Here is a 21182-nt window from a genome sequence, read left to right as displayed (position 1 = left end):
ACCTCAGGGTAGCCGTTAAGTGGATTTGAACCGCCGACCTTCCGATGATGGGGCGACCACTTTACCTACTGAGCTATCCCTGCCCCCAAGTGTGGAGTGATGGGTTTTACAGCCTTAAAACATCTATAATAATAAAAAATAAAGTTGGCTACTTCGCAGATTTCACCTATCGCGGGTTATTTTTAGAACGTAACACCCGCAATAAACGAGGGACCACTGTAGTCAAATTTACTTACGGTATAATTATTTCTTTGTTTCCTTTAAAAATCTGATTTGTTACCTTTTTATTATAGCATACCTACCATTTATATTGTATATATTTACACTGTAATTTCAAAGAAAATGCATAAAACTTCCACTTATTTAGAGGGGAGTTTTATCCTTAGTCACAGGTCGTGCTATAATGTGTTGCTAAGAGTGCTACAATATTTTGTTCCTCACAAAATAAAAAGAAGATATAGATTTAGTAACAATGAAGCAGATCGAACATAACACGTCTACTGTAGAGCTAATCTGCACAGGTAACGGTTCATAATATGCATCCATCCATGTTCTGCCTCTTATCTGGGTCGCAGGTTCAACAGTCTAAGCAGAGGTGAGACTTCCTAACCAGCTCCTCCAGCTTTTCTTGGGGTTACACTGAGGTTTTCCCATGTCTTCGGTCTTCCCCAGGGCCAGAACACCTCACCTAAGAGGTGTCAGATGCCTGAGTCACCTCACCTACTGCTTTTGATGTGGATGTGCACCATTCTGAGCCTCTGCTGTATGAACAAGAGAGCCCAGCTACCTTTCAGAGCAAGCTCATTTCCAGTGCATGTATCCACATATTGTTTCCGATGCTACACACAGCTCATGGTCCTTGCTGAGAGCAGGAATGTAGACTTAACAGTAAATTAGCAGCTTCACTTTCATCCTTTATTTTAACCATCCATCCATCCATTCGCTTCCGCTTATCCTTTTCAGGGTCGCGGGGGGCGCTGGAGCCTATCCCAGCTGTCATAGGGCGAGAGGCAGGGTACACCCTGGACAGGTCGCCAGTCTGTCGCAGGGCTAACACACAAGGACAGACAAGCATTCACACTCATTCGCACATTCACACCTAGTGACAATTTGGATTATCCAATTAACCTATCCCCACAAGCTGTCTTTGGACGTTGGGAGGAAGCCCGGTGGCACGGTGGTTAGCACTGTTGCCACACAGCAAGAAGGTCCTGAGTTCAATTCCAACATCAGGCCGGGGTCTTTCTGTGTGGAGTTTGCATGTTCTCCCCGTGTTTGCGTGGGTTCCCTGTGGGTACTCCGGCTTCCTCCCACCGTCCAAAGACATGCAGCTTTGTGGGGATAGGTTTATTTTAACCATTTGTAGTTATTTTACTGTTAAGAAAAAAGCTGTAAAGTTGCGTCTGGTATTTAAAAAAGTTTGTAACTGCCTCTTAGATAAGGTCTGAACACATATTTGGGCGGCTATTTTGGTATCACAAGTCTAACTTCCAGAGTTCCAGCATCAGAGGGACTGGCACACACACACACACACACACAAACACACTCAAATTCCATGCTTGATGCCATGTGTCATCCTGTATTTGACCAAGCGTAGGAGGACACGGGCTTCACATGTGCCATGTAATCCTGATGCAGCACAGAGCTGGTGTAACGGCTGCATCAGCCAGATTTATACACTGGGGAAAGGATTGGAATGAGGAATGCGCACACACAGACACACACACAGACGCACACACACACACACACACACGTGCACACACGTAAAACTGTGCTGCTGGCATGAGGCAGCACAAGCCTAATGCCGAGGTAAGAAAAGTGGAGCCTGTGAGCGGAGAGGAGGGGGGGTGAAGGGAAAAATGAATGAGAGTGAGGATGACAGCCCAGAGAAGACAGCAGAGAGATGGAGGCGAGGTGAGGAGAAAAGAGGAGGAGGTTGATGGGATATGAAGAAAAGACATGATAAGAGGAGAAAACTATTCTTGCATGCTGCTAGGCAACAATCTCTGGTCACTGAAGGCTGCTAATATGGCTGACCTGGCTTTACGTGTCTTCCATTTTGGAGTGTTTCTTTTGCTCTCCGTTTCCCAAATCACTGTTTGTAAACCAAAACCTTTCACTTCCACCCACTTTGCTGCTTACGCGTAATCTCTCTCGCTCCTTCTTTCCTCCTCGTGCCTCCCCACTATTGTGTTCTCCTCCCTCACTTCTCTTCACTTGACCTGTTTCAGTGCGTGCTCATCTTTTTCAGCACATTTCTGCTTTATTAGGCAGCACCCAGAGGAGGGTGACAGAAGGAGGATGACCCACAAGGTTGTGGGTTGAATTTGAACCTGCAATGCTACAATGCACCTGAGCTCTCTCAGCCTCACCTTCTCCGAGGATGCACTGTACCTCATAAACATGCTGCTTATCTGGCTCTGTGACACCGTTACATGCTTCACATTCTTCCTGTCAGCTCAATTTTCTGAAATCTGTACTCTCTGCGTCTGCCGGCACAACTGTAAAGCATGAGCTGTACTGTCCATTTAAAAGGAAACTCAACCCTGCCTATTCTGCTTCTCTTACCACTCTTTGCTCTTTCAGTAGTCATCATCACAGAGTGTCATCCCTCCACTTTTCATGATTTGTCTCATCCCCTCTGGAAATCTCGCTCCTGTGTTCTATGTTTTTGTTTCTGTAAGCAGAGTTGGGTCCTGGTTCATGGCAGCTGTCGCTGAGGCCTTCTCAGTCAGATGAATGTTTGCTTCCATCTTTAAGCTTTCAAGAAGAAACCTGTAACATTTGCTAGACAGCAGCCCCTGTGGCCACCATGTTACGCTGGCCCTGGGAGGCCAAACGGACTGCAACTTAAGAAAACACCAGCAATAAGAAAAATGCTGCAAAAGCACCCAAAACACAACGGAAATAGGAAAAAAGAAAACAGAAATAGAAAAAACGAAAACTGAAATGTGAAAAAACAGATTTCCAAAGCACAAGGGAAGTGTTTCTGGGGAGACAATAACCCGACGGACCACTTGCAGGAACCAAAATATGCTAAGAATTGCGCTGGGAGACACTTAAAAGAAGTGGAGGATGTATCGGTTTTGTGAGGAAAGAAAAGATGAGAGGTAAGTGTGTTAGCCTAACTATTAGCCTAAAAATCCGTCATCAGTATTATATGAATCATGAGATTACAACACGCTTACCTAGCATATTTTGGTTCCTGCAAGTGGTCCGTCGGGTTATTGTCTCCCCAGAAACACTTCCCTTGTGCTTTGGAAATCTGTTCTTTCCTATTTCTCTTTTCATTTTTCCTATTTGTGTTTTGTTTTTTCCTATTTCCATTGTGTTTTGTGTGCTTTTGCAGCATTTTTCTTATTGCTGGTGTTTTCTTAAATTGATGTCCATTTGGCCTCTCAGGGCCACCGTACCATGTTGGTGAAAAATGAAGCCAATGAGGAAAGCTTGCAATGGCTGGTGCTGCTTAGAGAATAAAAGCAGGTGCATAGTGAGGACGTTATACTGTGAGATGGTGCAAAGTTTTTATGTATACAACAGTATACAACAAACAAAGAAAATAAAACATAAAATGATTTTAAGTTAAATAAGACCAAGATTGTATAAGAGAGTAGTGCAAATTGCTTTAATAAATAATATGTGTACTATAAAAAAAGCAACTGCAAGAAAGCACAATACCGAAATATTTGTGTGAAATCTGGTGCCTGACAAGTGTTGTTCACCTGTCACAGAAGGAAGAGTTACTGTACACTTGAGATGGGTTGAGTATGATGGAGAGCACTTTGTTCAGTGACAAACCAATGAGTGACATCTGTTTCTTACAGTCTATGGTGGACATATTTTTTTGCCACACCGAGTACCACATTGTGCCTAAACACAGATTATTAACACAGCGAATTTCCTTGTGGGGACAATAAAGCCTGACCCTTGAGTTTAGAAAACTGTTTTGTAAAAATCTCCGCACTGAATAAAATAATATACAATTCTTAAAATATGACGGAGATGAAACTAGGCCAGCGAATAAAAAAGAAAAAAGGCAGAAAAGAAATTAGAACTCCTTTTGGAAGTATCGGAACACAAGAATAAGATCCTGCAGTTTCAGTGACTTGGTAGTTCAACAGAGAAGACAGATAATTCAAGTCACTTCAGTAGTTGTCTTTGATCCACCATCCACTGTATGCCACGCTGAGTCACGCATGCAGTGCATACTTGGGAAATAGGCCTTTTTTCACACCAGCAGCATGACTGGTACAAATGAACATTTTAACAGTGAGGCAATGTTCGCTTAACAGAGCCTTTTTAACTACTGGGAATTTCTAGATCTGAGCAATGACCTGCAGCTGTTCTTCATACCGCATTATGACTTTACCGCATATGCCTGTTTATGAGTTGTATCCCATTACTACCGCTGTTAAGCCCATTCATCCATTAGCCTACCTAATCTATTTGCTTAGTCTTGATTGCACAGCCATGATGTACTCATAATGTTTGCACATCTCTTACATCATCACCCCACATCTCTGCTTTTTATCGTTGTCTTGCTTAGTGCACATTTCTGTTTTCTCCATAGGGAATACTTCTGAAATGATTTATGCAGGGCTTACAAAATGAGTTGAAGTCTGGTTGGGTATTTTTTCTATTAAAAACTAAGAGTGTTTGAAAATAAATTTGGGAAATATGGTACTGTGGAAAAAACTCTTGAGCCACACCTCATTTCTTTTTATGTTGCTAGGAAAATGGGAAATAGGTCCAGTGATTTATTGAAATGTGCAAACATAAATCAAAATACAGAGTTTCTACAATTCTAAAAAGCTTGAGTCATTATTTGCTACAACTACCATTTATTCTTCATCACAAACTAAACTTTTGCAGGTAGCTTTTTTGTCATTTCAGGAACTTCAGGAATAGTTCTCAATACTTCTTGAAGGACATTCAAAGCTCTTATTTGGAGGTTTTTTTCCTTTTGTAAGGTTCTTTGTAAAGATGACTCCTCACTGCTTCAATAAGTTAGAGATCCGGGCTTTGGGGACGCCAATCCGTGACTGATGGTGTTCCAGTGTTCGCTTTTTCAATCCAGGTATGCATTGGTACTGCATGGGGGATCAAAATCTGACAATAATTTTATGTGTTTATAATTCCATTAATTTTAACACCATCCTCTACACCAGTGGCTGAAATGTTGCCCCAAACTATGACGGACCCTGTTTGCAGGCATATGAAGCAAAACCACCATCTTAAGTGTGTCAGAATTCCTCCATAGATTCAGGACCTGTATGACAGACAAGCTGTTTAAAAAGCCCCAGAAGTCCTACAGACTTTGGTGATTCCAGATTTTTTATGTACTACCACTAATTTATGCAATGAAGCACTTACCGTATGGACTGAAACTATATTACCAGAAACTAGGATGGTGACAAACATTGTGCGTTCTAGATGTCATAATTTCAGACTTCAGCCTCAGTTCTAAAGACATGACCAACACCCTAGCAACCTAGGTTCAATAAGGAAAGATGCGTATTTCTCAACCAGCTGGAGAATCGTTGCTGGCTTTTGCTGGGTAACATTAGTAGGAATGAACGTTCTACATCAAAGCCTCCTAGTTGTTTTCCTTGTTTGCAAATTGCTGGGGTTGCCTGTAGTTTGCATAGAAGATGAAGATTTGTCTGCAAACACACACCAACCACTGAGTGGGAGTAAAACTCGAAAAAGTGCATCACAAACCAAAATGTTGTGCCTTACCAACCAACCACTTCCGTGCATTTCACATTCACATTTTCACTACTGCTTAAGCCAGTAGTTGGCAAGTGGTTGAAGACCAGTTAGCATCTTCCAGAGAAACTATGTGCTACTGCAGCAATCTACTGGCAACCAAAGCAATCCAATGGAGGGTTTTTTTTGTGCAGTACCATATACTTCTTTGCGACCAAGCATGCCAGTGACACCAATGCACATTTTTCTCTGGCGATCAGCCAACTGGTCCCTAGGTCTGTGTGAGTAGAGCTTAGCATTGTCAGTGGGGCTACCTCAGCATGGTGGTGTTAGCATTAATCCCTCCCCCCAAAAATCACCATGCATACTAATACATTGCTGCACCAACACTAGAAATTCCTACATTGATGGTGAAGGATGTCCTGATCCTGCACTGTGTTCAGTCTCTCCTTACTTTGGCTTGATTAAGCATTAAAAATTTAACCTGACAGTACATCCAAGTTTGATCAGAGAATTGAAACCGAAAGTGGAGAAGGCCCAATTTGCCTATAGAATAAAACGCAAAGGAAGATCTGTTTTTTAATTTTGCAGACAGGGCAGGCAGCCAAATATAGGTCAACTTGACAGACCGTGTCCAAGCCCTCATCACACAACTGACCAGTACAAAGCAGCTTTCCCCAATAACAGCCATCAGAACTAGGTTACAGAGGCCAACAGCCCAGCTAGAGACAAGACTTTGAATATGGATTAGGCCTAAAGGCTTTATTTCACTGAAGTATAATCTTGGATTTTTAGGTCTATATTTCAGCGGTGTAATGCAGGGGTATTTAGGCCTACATTTCACAGCGTAATCTCTGATATTGCTGTAACATTGTAAATGCAGCTCACCACGCTATGATTGACATGTCTGACATGGGGAATATTGGGCTTAATCTTTTGACCCATTAAGCTCATCAGTCGGGTCTGAGACAGGCATGTTTTGGTGAAGACAGAATTCATCAGAGGTGCAGCAAATCAGCTAAACCTCTGTATGGCAAGGTTCTTTGTGGGTGTTGCATATTGCACTCACGACTCTATTTCCTGTTGTGTACATATGTGTGTGCATAGTGCACTAAAGCGTGTGTGCATATGTGGGTATTTGTACTTTCTATCTGAGATATGAGTGTTTGATGGGCAGTCCCCCGTTGCCTCATTAAAACTTGCAGCAGTGTTTTGTTTTGTCTTCACCAGTCATCTGTCCCTTTGTCTAGACCCTGCACCCACGACTCTGCTTCCAAATTAACAACATTTACCAATGCAATTAGTACTGTCTGTGTATCACTTTGTATTTATTTAAACCCAGTGTCAACCGTGAATGTATGGCTTTAACTTTTCTGTGTTACCTCTGAGAGTTTTGTGATATTTGATTTACTCTTTTGTTGTCTAATGGACATGTCAAAAGAAATGAAACCGTAATGATAGTAGTACAAGACACATTAAAAACCCCAACCGACACCTATCTAATTAAAATCCTGTCTTGGACATTTGAGCAGTCCCTTTTAGCTTTATAGAGCATTTTGCCATCTTTTAAAACATTGATTTCACAGTCCTCAGTTTGATGGGTTTGCTCTTATTTTCCTACCTCAGTAGAGACATATATATACATATTTACACTCAGTTGGTGGAGAACAGAATTAATATGTGAGTTAATGTTGGATTTAACAGTACATGAGCATACCGGCTTTATAGTATAGAGATCCTCCCACTGTACGATATGAACAACAACATGTCTTTTGTCCTGTTTTCCCTCTCTCACCCCAACCAGTCGCAGCAGATGGCCCCGCCCCTCCCTGAGCCTGGTTCTCCCAGAGGTTTCTTCCTGTTAAAAGGGAGTTTTTTCTTCCCACATTTCCTTTGCCAAAGCGCATGCTCATAGGGGGTCATATGAATGTTGGGTTATTCTCTGTATGTATTACTGAAGGGTCTACCTTACAATACAAAGCACCTTGAGGCAGCTGTTGTTGTGATTTGGCGCTGTACAAATAAAACTGAATTAAATTGAATTACTATATGTGAGTATGTGAGTTTACATCAAGGTGTCATCATTTATAAAAGGCCTTATCCCAGACATTATTTTGTACTTCTGACTGCTGACTTCTGAAGACAACGCAAGCAATATTATTAATATTTTTTAATGAAAATGGATAATGGATTTTTTGCTGAAAAGGTTTGCATCTATATTAAGACCAACATTACACACAACTTTCTCACACAAGGCTGTCCCTTGAACAGCTTGATAAACATAGCAGTGTTACATAAACTCATAAACTGCATAGATTGCAGTGATTTGCAAACCTATATACCAATTTTTGCTCATAACCAAGCATAGATATCATGTCATTTCTTTCAACTGAGACATTTTACTATTTAGGTGATACATATCAGCTTTTCCAACACATCTGTCACAGTCATGACATTCATGAACCTCCTCTGAAGTCTTTTTCTTTTCCTCCTGGCTGGCAGCTCCATCTTCAACATCCTTTGTTCAGTATATCCTCTATGGCTCCTGTGTACATGTCTCAACCATCTCAGCTACCAACTTTGCTACCTCCAGCTCAGATTCCTGTCTTTTTTTCACTGCAGCTGTCTCAAACCATACGAGCTTGTAAACCTTCCCCTTCATTCTTGCTGCTATCCTTCTGTCATAAATCACCCCTCACACTCATCTCCACCCACTCCAACCTGGCTGTCTTACGTACCGTCCGTTGCTTTGAATGATTGACCTCAGGTATTTTGAAATTTTCTACCTTCACAATGTCTACTCTTTGCATTTTAACTTTTCCACCCATTCCTCCCCTTCCTCTCATTTACACAAATATTTTAGTCTTGCTTCTATTGCCTTTCTTCTGTCCAGTGTATGCCTCCACCTCTCCAGGCGCTCTTCCACCTGTTCCCTACTCTCACTACAGATCAAAGTGTCATCTGCAAACATCAAACTCCAGCAGCCTGCCAGGCTGTCCATCACCACTGCAAACAAGAAGGGGCTCAGAGCGGATTCCTGTTATAATTCCACTAGGAGTGACAGATGGGCTGTGGGGGTGTGATTGGTAGCTTAAACATCTGGAATTGAGAGCATCCATATTTGGAAAAGCACCCACAGTGCTGAAAGGTTCCCATATGGAAAAGATATATATAAATCTTATAAAGTTTGTATCTGTCTTGTGTGAAACTTGTATGAAAAGCATATAAGAGTGAAAACAGATATAAGATCCCTTGAAAAATTATATAATGAAACTTGTATGTTTTGGATACTTACTAAAACAATGTATGAAAGTAATGAGAAAGTGGCCACTTTCATGAGTAAATCATGTGATTTACTTATATGATTTACTCATGAAAGTGGTCACTTTCATGAGTAATCACATATAAGTTTTTACTATTTCTTTTCCATATGGGTTACCCCATCCATCCATGCACATTTTTCTATCCTTAAGTGCTTTCTATCTATCATTCACATGGATAGCAATTAGGGGTTAGTATCTTGCCCAAAGATATTTGGCATTGAGACTGGAGCAACCAGGGCTCGAACCACCCAAGTGGCTATATGATAGCCTGTCGGGTTATCATATAGCCCGACGGGCGGGGCTGAGATAGATTTTAGTCGCCCAACCGGAGATATCGCTAGCTCCGGGACGTCGGGCTAGTGATTTTGCAAGCCCTGAATCCTGACTATGATCTTTCCCCAGCCTCATTTAAATGATTAAGTTGCCTAAGGATAAACATAAATAAGTTAATCATTCTTTACCTGGGGCAGCTACAAGTCTTTTAACAAAGGAAGTTTGGGAAATCACAGGTTTGAAGACAGAGCAAGTGGGAGAGGACTAAACCCAATTTAGCTGCTTCAGTTTCAAGCTCCTCTGAATGAAGTTATGACTGTGACTTTTAGGTTGCTGTTAATTGATTAGTACCACCTGTGCTTTTCCTGTAGAACAAGTCTAAACGTCTGCTAAATAAACAAATAAATAAATAAACAAGACAAGTAGAGAGAGGAGTGAGCACTTATGTTCACCTTAAAAAGGTGCAGCAGCAGCATTTACAGGTCCTGCAGATTAGGACTGTTTTCCCAGTTAAAGTCCACATGAACCAGATGGGGAATAACAAGGTGCCTGCATTGAACGTATGGCGTGTCAGTACTTCCTCCCACTATACCAGTATCTTGGAAATGGACGCTGCCATCTTGTGCTAGTATCATAATCTGCAACCTGCAAAGAAGTGTGGATGTGAAATTAAGGTCCTGAAGGTTGGATGGCATTTCAGAGATACAGGCCTCTTTCACTGCAGCGACTTTGAACTGACTGACAGGTAAATATATATGTTACTAATGGCATTAATGTTTTATTTAGGTAAACAGCCATTATTAATTTGATAAGTAACATGTGTTAGCCTAATATTCTGTATGATAGCGTTCATGTCATCTATCCTCACACAGAACATATGGAACTCTAATCAGCCAAAATAAGTGACAGTATCCATGTGGACAGGCCGTGATGGTATCACTGATCATTTGACTTTTCACCACAGAGTTGTTGCTGGAAGACAATAGCAGATGGCTTTATGAGCATCATTCAGGGTTAATTACCCACCAACTAAATCTATCTGTGGGAAAAGTGCAGATGCTAATGGGCATTTATATTAAGTGGGTACACAAGCTGACACTGTACCTACAGCAGTGCTGTAAAAGACAGCGTGCATCGCTCAGAATATCGCTTAAGGATAGCAGCTCAGAACAGACCATTATGAGGCATTTGGCCACAATAAAAATCCATTATTTAATAAATATGTATTATTAAAAGCATGAATGCAGAAAGCCAGTTACATGACAATAAAAACCCTTGCCAAGCTACTTCAGAGGGCGTCTGCTGTGTTGTTATTTTGCTGCCTGGCTCGCTGAATATGGATCGCAATTAAGTTCGCTCTGATTGTTTTCATTTCATTTATATATTTTAAGCACAAATGCTAATGGCGCTCACTGATATTTGTTGGTGTTTGCTAGAAAGCACTCTTGATTATATAATCAGAATTCACCTAGCAAAGTTCCAAGGACATAGGAGAGCTTACAGGAACATTTTCTTTTTTTTTCTTTTTTCCCATCGCACTCATGTTTCACATGGATGTGGCTAATTACCCAGAAGAAGGTTCAACAGTCAGCCAACACACTGTAAATATTATATTCTAAGGAACAACAGCACTAAGAACCATAGCCTTAAAGCAGTGTGATGGCAGGTGTTGAGGGATGACAGACGTTTGATGGTGTCCATTAAGGTCTAACGAAGTTTTGCACACACTAGAGCTAATGATGCTGATTAAACTCGGTGACAGCTCCACATTATTTGCCCATAATGACACAGAACGGGACTATATTTAATGTAAAATAATGGTGCGGAACAGAAATGCAGAAAACTTAATTAAGGGGAATATTGCAGAAAATTTGCAAATACAAGGGGGAAACTGTCTTTGTAGTCAACTTATGGGTTGCCAAAGGAAATTCAATTTCATTTACACTTATAGGAGGCAGTTTCTCATATTTCGAGCACAGACATTATTACTTTTGGAAGGCATGGTGGGTAATCAGGACAGCTCCCTCAGCACCATTACAGCCCACTCTAACCTGATTTCAGACCTCAGAAAATAAAATCTTAAACAAATGGAATAGAGCTGGTGTTCAGCATTGTTAAAAAGAAAAAAAAAAAATCCACCAATCCACCAAGCTTTGGGATATCCCCCCTCATATAAAGGTAACTAATAAGCGACTCCCATGAAAGCAATCAACAAACATCCACACGAGAGGATGGGATTGATGAGGTTGTTCTAAGTTCTCTTCTATCATGGTCTGATTATGAGAGCAATTTAGACCAACGCTTAAACAAAGTATGACAATGTTTATCATATGAAAATCACAACATTTGGGGTCATAAAGCTATTTGTAGCATTGCTGTGCTGCTCAACATTTAGGACCAGCTGTAATCCCATCACTAAAGGAAGCAAGCAGAAAGTAGGATATGATGTGCAAGGGAAAACAAGCAAATAAATATTTTTATTTGTAGGTATTAGTGGTCCCCTGAGGATGATTCATCAGAAAAACAGAACTCCTCTTTGGGAGCTTTACTGCTATTTGGTTAGAGTCATATAAGAACTCCTAGTTGTACAAAATGAGTGTCTCCCTCAAAGCACTTTTATGCTTCTCAGTGGAAGAAGTCTCTCCTTTTCTTCCACCCTTAGGCCAAATGTTAACTTTATACACAGGAAACAGTATCTCATGACTGAACTGATGTGAAATTTGATGAGCATGCCCTTGTTAGTTGGCTGAAGACATTCCCTAGTGCCACATTGAAGGCAGACTGTATTTTCTGAATGCCCAAAAGCCTCTACAAATTGTCAGTATGTTGTCCTGTCCAAAACTTTCATAAAATGGGATGTGAACTAGTATACATTGCTAGTCTGTTTTTATGCCTTTGAGTCAGGTGATGTGGGTGTGGACATGTGGGTTTCTTCTATAAACTTTCAGCTAGTTAACATGTCCACTGTGCAGTTGAGCTCACTTTCTGTTTCCTATTTAACAAAACTGATATCAGTTAACAACAATAAAGCGGTTAGCACAGGAAAGAAGCCAAAGCTGCAAGCTATGGCGTCATTAAAATGTGGAAAATGGATGAGGGCTACATAAGAGAACTGAATTTCACATTTTCCTGTTTATTTTTAAAAGACAACTGTATGATTCCAAGGGAATTTATAAATTCAGTTCAATCCGGCCTGTATGTCTGACATCATTAGCAGTTTCCGTGTCCAAACTCCGCTCCAGGTCCCAATATCAAACGAACACTGTGGCATCACTAAGAGATACAAACTGTCTAAATTCCTTCATCTTTAATAAAATGATCAGTGTTGCTGCTATACCAGGTGAAACAATTAAGTTTAACATCCAGGCATCCATGAAAACAGAATTTATTACATTTAATGGAGGTGGAAGTTAGCAGAAAGTTAGCTTGCTAGTTTCCCCCTAAACACCATATACCATGTTCTGACTGAGAGATTTATGATACAAATTAAAACGCACAGCTCCGCTATCACTTCCAACATAAATGAAGACAGAAAACTAAACAGCAGTGACGTTTGTAGGGTTACTGAAGTTGGACTAGCTGGTATATAATGAGGTGCTACGTGATCGCTAGGTTAGCATAACATAAACACAGAGAAGGTGGAGGATGAATGCTAACTTTTTTCCACTCGATAAAGGTTAACACAAGGGTTTCCGATGGTTAGGGACAAATGCAATCGCATGGCAGGATGCTGTAAACGGACCAAACGTCAGTTAGGAGAACAACTGAGATAATCCATCCACAATACGAGGTTAGTCATTCATATACTGCTGCATGGGCTGGGCTGTAGTTGCATCGTAAGGTTTTAAAAACTGAGCTTTAAATCGAACAGTGGTAATAAAACCCAAGAGAGGCCGATAGTGACCATTGCCCTTTTTTAGGGGCTTGTTCAGATTAAATAAAACAAGATACAAAACATGTTAAGAACACAACAGCCTTAATAAATGCAGATTAGTTTGGACCCGGAATCAGCATTCATATGTCATCACTTAAAGACCGGATATGTATATAGTGCCAAATCACAACAACACTCACCTCAAGCCATTTTATACTGTAAGGTAAAGACCCTACAATAATGGAAAGAAAATTAACAATCAGACATCCTCGTATGAGCAAGCACTTGGAGACAGCGGGAAAGAAAAATCCTTTTATCAGGAAGCAACTTCCAGCAGAGTCCGACCTGGGGAGGAGCAGCCATGTGCCATGAGCGGTTGGGCGTGTGGGGAGCCAGAGAAGTGAGCCAGAGATTAATAATAACTAATACAGCACTAGACATCACAGCTTTGAGAACTCCCAGAAATGCTAACAAGGCTACAACAAAGCAGAGAAAGCAGAGACCGCACCCCCTGTGGTTTAAGAAGTTTTCTGCTCACTTTGCAGGAGCTGACCAGCGCTACAAAGAAAAACCAATTTTTTTCAGTCAGAGCATTTAGCATGTGTATACATACAGAAGAAAGTCTTTCGATAGAAAACATGTTTTTTAATGTTTTAAAATGACTCAACGTAATAAACACTCACTAATGATTTGGTTGGACTTTACAATTCACACTTTTTCGCCTTCCGAGTTCTCTTGTTGAAGGCCCCAGTTTATTTGTTCTAAAATTAAACTTCACACGGGCTAAAATAAACATCCAACAATGGAATTCAATTAGCAGACTTCCTCTGTGATCCAAGTTGACTGTTTTGATTAGAGATGCCAGTGAAGGCGCCAGGGCGCAGGCATCCCTAGAGGCTTGGAACCGCCTCTCCTTTTTCATCTCTACCTGTTCACACCAACAGTATATATGGCGTGGCCAAGGCATGGATATGACATCATGAAGTTGGGTTTCCAAATAGTTAAAGATGACTGCATAGCAGACAGACAGAAAGTTTCATCCCAGTGTCACAGCAATTTATGCATTTCACAGTTGGTTATAATTAATCTATTTCTGCCTCCAGGCTTCAGGACTTTTAGTTCCATGGCAAGTTCAGAAAGGTCTAAAGCCCCATAAAGACATGACATTCAAAAAAGACGAAGCGATCTGACTATGTTGGTTTGGCCAGCAGCAGGGATGTGCAGAGAGGTTTAAAGGGGCGGGTGCTCAAAGTTAAAAAGGGGCACATTGAACCATGCTGAATAACAACAACACACATTCATCAAGAAACTAATATGGGAAGGGCAGGGCTGTGTTGATCTGAGACTGTAGACATTAAAAAGTCCACAGGAGAGATGGTAGCTGATTAAACAAGTGTCATGAGATAATAACAAAATGCAAAGATTGCCTGCCTGTGAATCACTCTTTGCTTCTCTTCTTACTTCCTTCCCATCATTTCATATATCACTCTCCACTTGCTGTCTATCTGAGAACAAGGCACAACTTGCTATTGCAATAAACTATAATCTAATTATCCACACCTAACAACTCTTGCACTTAATCTGTAATAAAATGATGACAGAAAAATGTTATAGCACTGCCTTTAGTAGCCTCATACAGCTCCTACTGTTTCCTCCTCATGTCCTTACCAGCCATGTCTGCACAATGTTATATCATGAGTAATATTTTTTTAAATCCAGCTAAATAAAACACACACATGCACACACAGTGACATTTTAGACCTTCTTCAGAATACTGTATATACTATGGGCATCCTTACATTATTATTTATTACTAGAGCTACAATAATAAACCAATGAGGAGGGGGAAGTAATAAATATGAAATAATGTATTTATGATGATTCCATTTGTTTCACTATCCACTCTGTGCAGGGGCAAAGCTTATTACATTTTTAAACTGTAGAGATACAATCATTTTACTGCTGTAAAATCCAACTTTTGTCTTATTTAAAATATAAATCGAATATAATCTGCTTCTTAATGTATGTTCTTTAAAATACAGCGTGTGTTTTTTAATATATTATAATTATAATAATTATTATGTGGACATGCATATTAGATCGTTTTTTAGTGAAATATAATCCCTCCAGAAAGGCAGGAAATGCCCAGAAACTTACTTTAAAACTAAATATGTTCCCTAAAACGGTGACAGAGCTACAGACCCATGACAGCCTTACACAGGTAGCCAGCAGCTATGACCAGCACTACTTGTGCAGTTAATAAAAGGACAGGTAATGTTTGTCGCGCTGTTGCACACACAGCACGCTCGTTTGTTTCAGTTAGTCAGTTGCAACAAGACAGCTTACCAACGTGTACGTAATAAGCTAATACTCCTGTGTGCTGCACACTACAGTGTACGCTGTACACCTACTTACTGGTTTTGTCGCATCAGTCTGTGTCTCTGAGTTAACTTGTGTTTCTCCTACAGCTCCGGACCGCAAAAAATGCGCGTGCTCTTTGTGAGCTCGTTCCCGGCTCGTAACCAGCGCGTTCTGCCGTCGAGGGCGATCATTGGTTAAATGTGATCATGTGACTGATGCAAGCCAGATCCTTTTATTTAGCAAAACTATGATTAATAGTTAAATATTATTGTTGAGGGGCACAGACAGGACTCCGCACGCACACACACATAAAATAAATAAATAAATAAATAAATAAAAAAAATTTAAAAGTTGCCTCAACAAAAGGGCACTTTGGGCACTCATCAGGAAAGGGGCGGGTGCTCAAGCCCCTCTAGCCCCCCCCTCTGCACGTCCCTGGCCAGCAGTCATACAAAGTAACGGTGGCCTCAACAGAATCTGAAGGTCCTGTTTTTTACATTTTTATTTCTGTTTCTGTTGCACAAATCCTTAACAACATCTGAACTTTATCAACAATCTATCTGTCACAGGATTTCTTGCCTTTACCTCTCTTCAAAATATTGAGGTAAAGGTTAGTGCTCGAGCATTCGGTGGCAATCACAACTGAAAAACTTTATTAGGATCTTGGTCCCTCCAGGTAAACACAGAGAGCTCGGAGTTCAACTTGCTGAAATGCATATGTACACTGGCATTTCAAAAACATTCTTTGTCTTTGCTATCTATCATGTTAACTACCACAGCACACCGATGATGTTAGCATAAAAAATCTTCCGATTACATTAGCAGCTAGCATGAATGAAACTGTAAGTATGAAAACCGTAAGTTCGGATTCAATAACAGAACACGCATCATTAATGTTAACAATGAAAGACATGAGTGACTACAGGGCATCCCAGCAGGGCTAAACTTCCAAGAAACAATATCAAAGAATCTAATCATTCTGCTGCTTATTTTCTCCTCACATTCATATAAAAAACAACTACTTTTGAATAACTAAGCTGATTTTTGCCACTTTGTATATTAAAGGAGACCAATTGTGTTCATTTCTAAGTTCATGTTGTTATTTTAGGACAGGGGTGCTCACACTTTTTCCGCATGTGAGCTACTTATAAAATGACCAAGTCAAAATGATCTACCCACTACAAAAATCCAAAACATATACTTATTTATAAATATATTGAGGATTCTTTATATCTACAATGTATATACATGCATAACCGCAATATCCAATATTTCACAACACAATTAACTATGTAAATTTTTTGTCATTACCTGAGTTTACTCTGATGACTTGCACTGAATTGAATCAGCCAGGGATGCATAGTCCGGACAGTAGCTGCTGACGGCCAGGTTTAAGAGAAAAAACCGAGAGCTAAAAATTGGAGTTAACTCGCTGACTAGCTTGTCAGTTTTACTACACTTCGCGCCGCTGTTTGCGCATGCGCAGCGACCTAAGCGTCAGAAAAAATCTGATGTCATCTGACTGGCTTCCCTGTATCAATCAAGTGACGGGATGGATGATAGGCTGGCATCTATTTTTTTAATGCCATGCGATCTACCAATACTACCTTTGCGATCGACTGGTCGATCGCGATCGACGTATTGAGCACCCCTGTTTTAGGACTTATCTTGTAGAGTAGCTTCCCAAGCTGACTCTCTTTTGATTGGCTACCTCTCACAAACAGATGCTTTGAACAGCAGTGAGTTTCAAAGCCGTGTAGCTGAGATGAAACTATTACAGCTACCTGCTCAGTGTGAGTAGGCATATGCTCCCATATAGAAAGAGACATACTTATTCTAATGAACACCATTCTATATACACTCACACTTTAACTCTTTAACCTCTCTCATTATCACTTTTTCTTCAGCTGGGAGCAAGCAATATGCTTAAATAAGAGTTTTCACACACACACACACACCATATGTCACTCTGTGATAGTGACTGTGTCATTACAGCTTAACCTCGGCACATTGAGTCAGTCTGTTGGGGACTGACTCAAGGGAAGGCAGCAAACATCTTGCTGCAACAGCACAAGCCTGATCTGTTCGCAGCAGTGTAACGTTTTAAGAGTGCACACTAAATAATCTTCCTTGCTGATGGTGACAGTATAGAGTTAAAGGATGTTCTCGACAGGCGGCACTGTCTCAGTCTTAGATAAGACAGGAAATACATATATCTGGCCGAGGTGGAGTTAAATCCCTGTGACAGCCAGCAGTTGGCTTAAGTTTTTATACGTTCATTGATTAACTGTGATTTTTTTTCTCTTTTTATTACAGCTGTTTCATTCTTTTGACAGCCGGCAGTGATAACATGTTTCATTTTCCTGATGGCTTCCAAAATAATCAGGAATCTTTCCATATCCGGATAGAGCAAAAGGCAATAAAAAAAAAAGACATATTTACAGTAATACTAATATTGTCTGGCTGACTCAACACAGCAGTTTAATGAATGACCCCAAATCTGAATTGGCAGGAAAATTGCTGCCTCTGTTCTCCTGGAAAAACCTCACAGATAATATGGGATTTATTCTAAAGCTGTCCAATAAAGATTTATATCTTCCAAAGGGCAAAATGCCTATGCCTGATGTGATAAAAGTCACCCATACTGACACACCTGTAGAGAATTATCACCTAACATTATAGCACTCTCTCAGCTTGACCAACCTTTATAGCATCTTTCAGCTCATTGTTTCTGGTTTCCAAAGACGCAGTTGGTTTCAGTCTCATTGCTCTCATCAGCCTGCCTTTCAGCAGCAGCAGGCATCTGTTTTTCACAGGAAAAAGCTCTGATGAAACCCTTCACAGCTTGCTCAGAACCAAATGTCAGGGAAAGGTAGCAACAAGATGGTGAACGCAGTGCAGAGTTTGGCAGCTAAAGAGCCAGAAAACCAAAGTGGAGCTAAAAAAGGAGTGAACATCACTGAGGATGAATGCTAATGTTGCTTCATGTTTAACATTCCAAACAGTTTGGTCAGATTATACGGTGACAATATCTTAATATTGTATGTGTCTGGCTAACAGTTCATATAAAAGATATGGGGTTTAGGAATAATAAAAAGATGAGACATTTAAGATCCTTACTATAACTATATTGTCATAAAAATAGGGTCACAAATTCATAACCAACCTTTCATGAACTTTGTGCTAAGAAAGAAGAGGAAGTGCCAGGGTTCAACTTCTTTTTGTTTTTGTCTTAATCTTGCCATTCCTACTAACATAAATATATTGTAGACCATGCATTCTAATTCCCAACTCATCACAAGGACCAATTTTTCCACAAAATTCAATTTTATTTATACAGCACCAAATCACAACAACTGTCGCCTCAAGGCGCTTTATACTGTAAGGTAGACCCTACAATAATACATACAGAGAAAAAACCAACAATCATATGACCCCCTATGAGCAAGCACTTTGGCGACAGTGGGAAGGAAAAAAGGCAGGTGGGATGGTAGCTGCCTAAGCTGATGGGGCGGGAGGTATAGTCCCTTCTCCCCCATCACCACGAGCTATTTTTAGAAGCCTTGGGTCCTGCTTCCACCTACCTGAACACTGTTGCAGACCTTATACACCGTTTCATGGAAATAATATTCAGCGGAATAATGTGCCTGCCACAAAGTAAAAATGGTTCAGGAACGATTTGAGGAGCACAACAATGAGTTCGAGGTGTTGATTTGGCCTCCATATTCCACAGATCTCAAACCAATCAAGCACCTGTGGGATGTGCTGGACAAACAAGTTGATCCATGAAGGCCCCACCAGGCAACTTACAAGACTTAAGGATCTGTTACTAACATCTTGGTGCGGATACCATAAGCCCACCTTCAGGCGTCTAGTCCATGCCTGGATGGGATAGAACTGTTTTGGAAGCAAAACGGGGGCCGACAGATTATTATGTAGTTGTTTATGGGGTGATTGTAAAAGCGCTCAGTAAACCACTAAGTTAAAAATGTAGTACAGTATACTATACAAATGCAAATGCAACAATACAACATAAAAAGAGGGTATACAGTGGAAGGTGTTCTTGTGCTCCTGTCTGGTTTCTGCACTGCTACATTCACTACTAATGTGACCAGTTGACTTTATATAACACACTGCTGACTGTGCATAGTCAGCAGTGCTTAGGATACCACCCAGAATGAGCAAATGCTCAAACGGCTAAAATACTTTCCTTACATTGATTCCATACATCTGGCCACAAAGAAGCAATAAGGAGTAAGATGTCAGTCATGTCATTTTCAGAAGAAACCTGCTGGGTGCAGAGGTCATAACTTTGGAGCAACTGGGAATGAAAAACTGTAAATGCGCATTTTCACGTGGGAGTTACACTGTGATTCTGACGTACAACGCTCAGCACAAAAACAAGTTCAAGCAACCAAGGACTGAGGCTGAGTGAGATTAGAGAGACTACATCCTTGTATCTGTATGCTTGAAGTGCACACAGTGCTATACTGTAAAACTTTACTTAGAGAGTCTATACCAGCAGCTGTTCGGCTAAGTATGATAGATTTACAAATAGAGATGTCTCCGTCAGTCCCCTGGAAATTTTTTTTATCCCATCTGAACAATTTTATTTGTTTCCTCTTTCTCTGAACATGGAAATAAAGCAGAAATAAATCCTCAAGTCATTTCCTCTCTTCTTATTTTCTCTCAGAATGTCTCTTAATCTCCAAATCTATTGCTTTTCACATACAGCGAACTTGTGTTTGTGTTGTTATACTCGCGGGGACATTCTTTTGCTGAAAAGGGTTTGCATAGAGCCAAATTGAAATTAGAATGCTTTTAACGATCTTATTAAGTCATAATCCTACACGAGAGTCTGCATTTTTGAAGTTAAGACACCAAAACTGTTCAAAAATTAAGATCACACAGGCCTCATCTTTACTCATTATCTTGTCAAGTGAAGAAATCTTGAGGAAATCATTTCAAAACTACTCCCATATCAATGCAAATCTTCTTCACGGGGTATCCTGGAGGCGTGTGCTGATCCCAGGCTGGAGAGAGTCGAGGCTTATTGACGAATAAGAGTGTAATATTTCAGGAAAGTTCCGCCAAGGTTACCCTGTGAGTGTGAAAACCTGCTCATTTATTAGGAACTTGCTTATTTGAGTGATTTGCCTATTTTGCACCACTATGCCTTCTTACTTGAATATTGTATATTGTATATTGCATAGCTTTTTTTTGTTATACGTAAAATTGTATTGTATTTATTTAAATTTTTACTTTTTAATTATTTTATTTGCATTTTTCTAATCACTAGGGTTTGAGAGTAACGCAATTTCTATTCTGTGTATGTCCTGTACATGTGGCAGAATTGACAAATAAAGTTGACTTGACTTGACTTGACTTAATGCCAAAAGACTGAACGACTGTGAAACCCCCTGCAGTTCATCTAATCATCACTCACTAACTGGACTGCGCTCACTGAAGTGAGAGACAAATCATGTTGCAGAACCGCGAGGCATGACGCATCAGGAGCAGACTGACACAAATGAAATGAGCTTGAAACATCAATCCAGTCAACAGCACAAGCTTTCAAATGGTCAAAAGTATATTGACAGACCTCCTCCTTACGCCATTTAGTTCAAGATCGGCAACAGGAC

The 21182-nt window shown here is 40.4% G+C and overlaps 1 protein-coding gene across 8 annotated transcripts in view; it reads right to left on the bottom strand.

Annotated features, from left to right (window-relative positions):
* ctnnd2b (catenin (cadherin-associated protein), delta 2b) overlaps nucleotides 1–21182 on the bottom strand; it is a 244366-nt gene that overhangs the window by 198101 nt on the left and 25083 nt on the right. The gene's annotated exons all lie outside the window — the stretch shown is intronic.

Source organism: Mchenga conophoros, linkage group LG18, assembly GCF_057382185.1.
Source record: "Mchenga conophoros isolate Kocher_MC1m ecotype Shallow Benthic linkage group LG18, M_conophoros_male_GT1.1, whole genome shotgun sequence".
NCBI classification, from domain to species: Eukaryota; Metazoa; Chordata; class Actinopteri; order Cichliformes; family Cichlidae; genus Mchenga; species Mchenga conophoros.
Note: the sequence above shows the minus strand (reverse complement) of the source record. Positions and strands in the feature narration are given on the sequence as shown.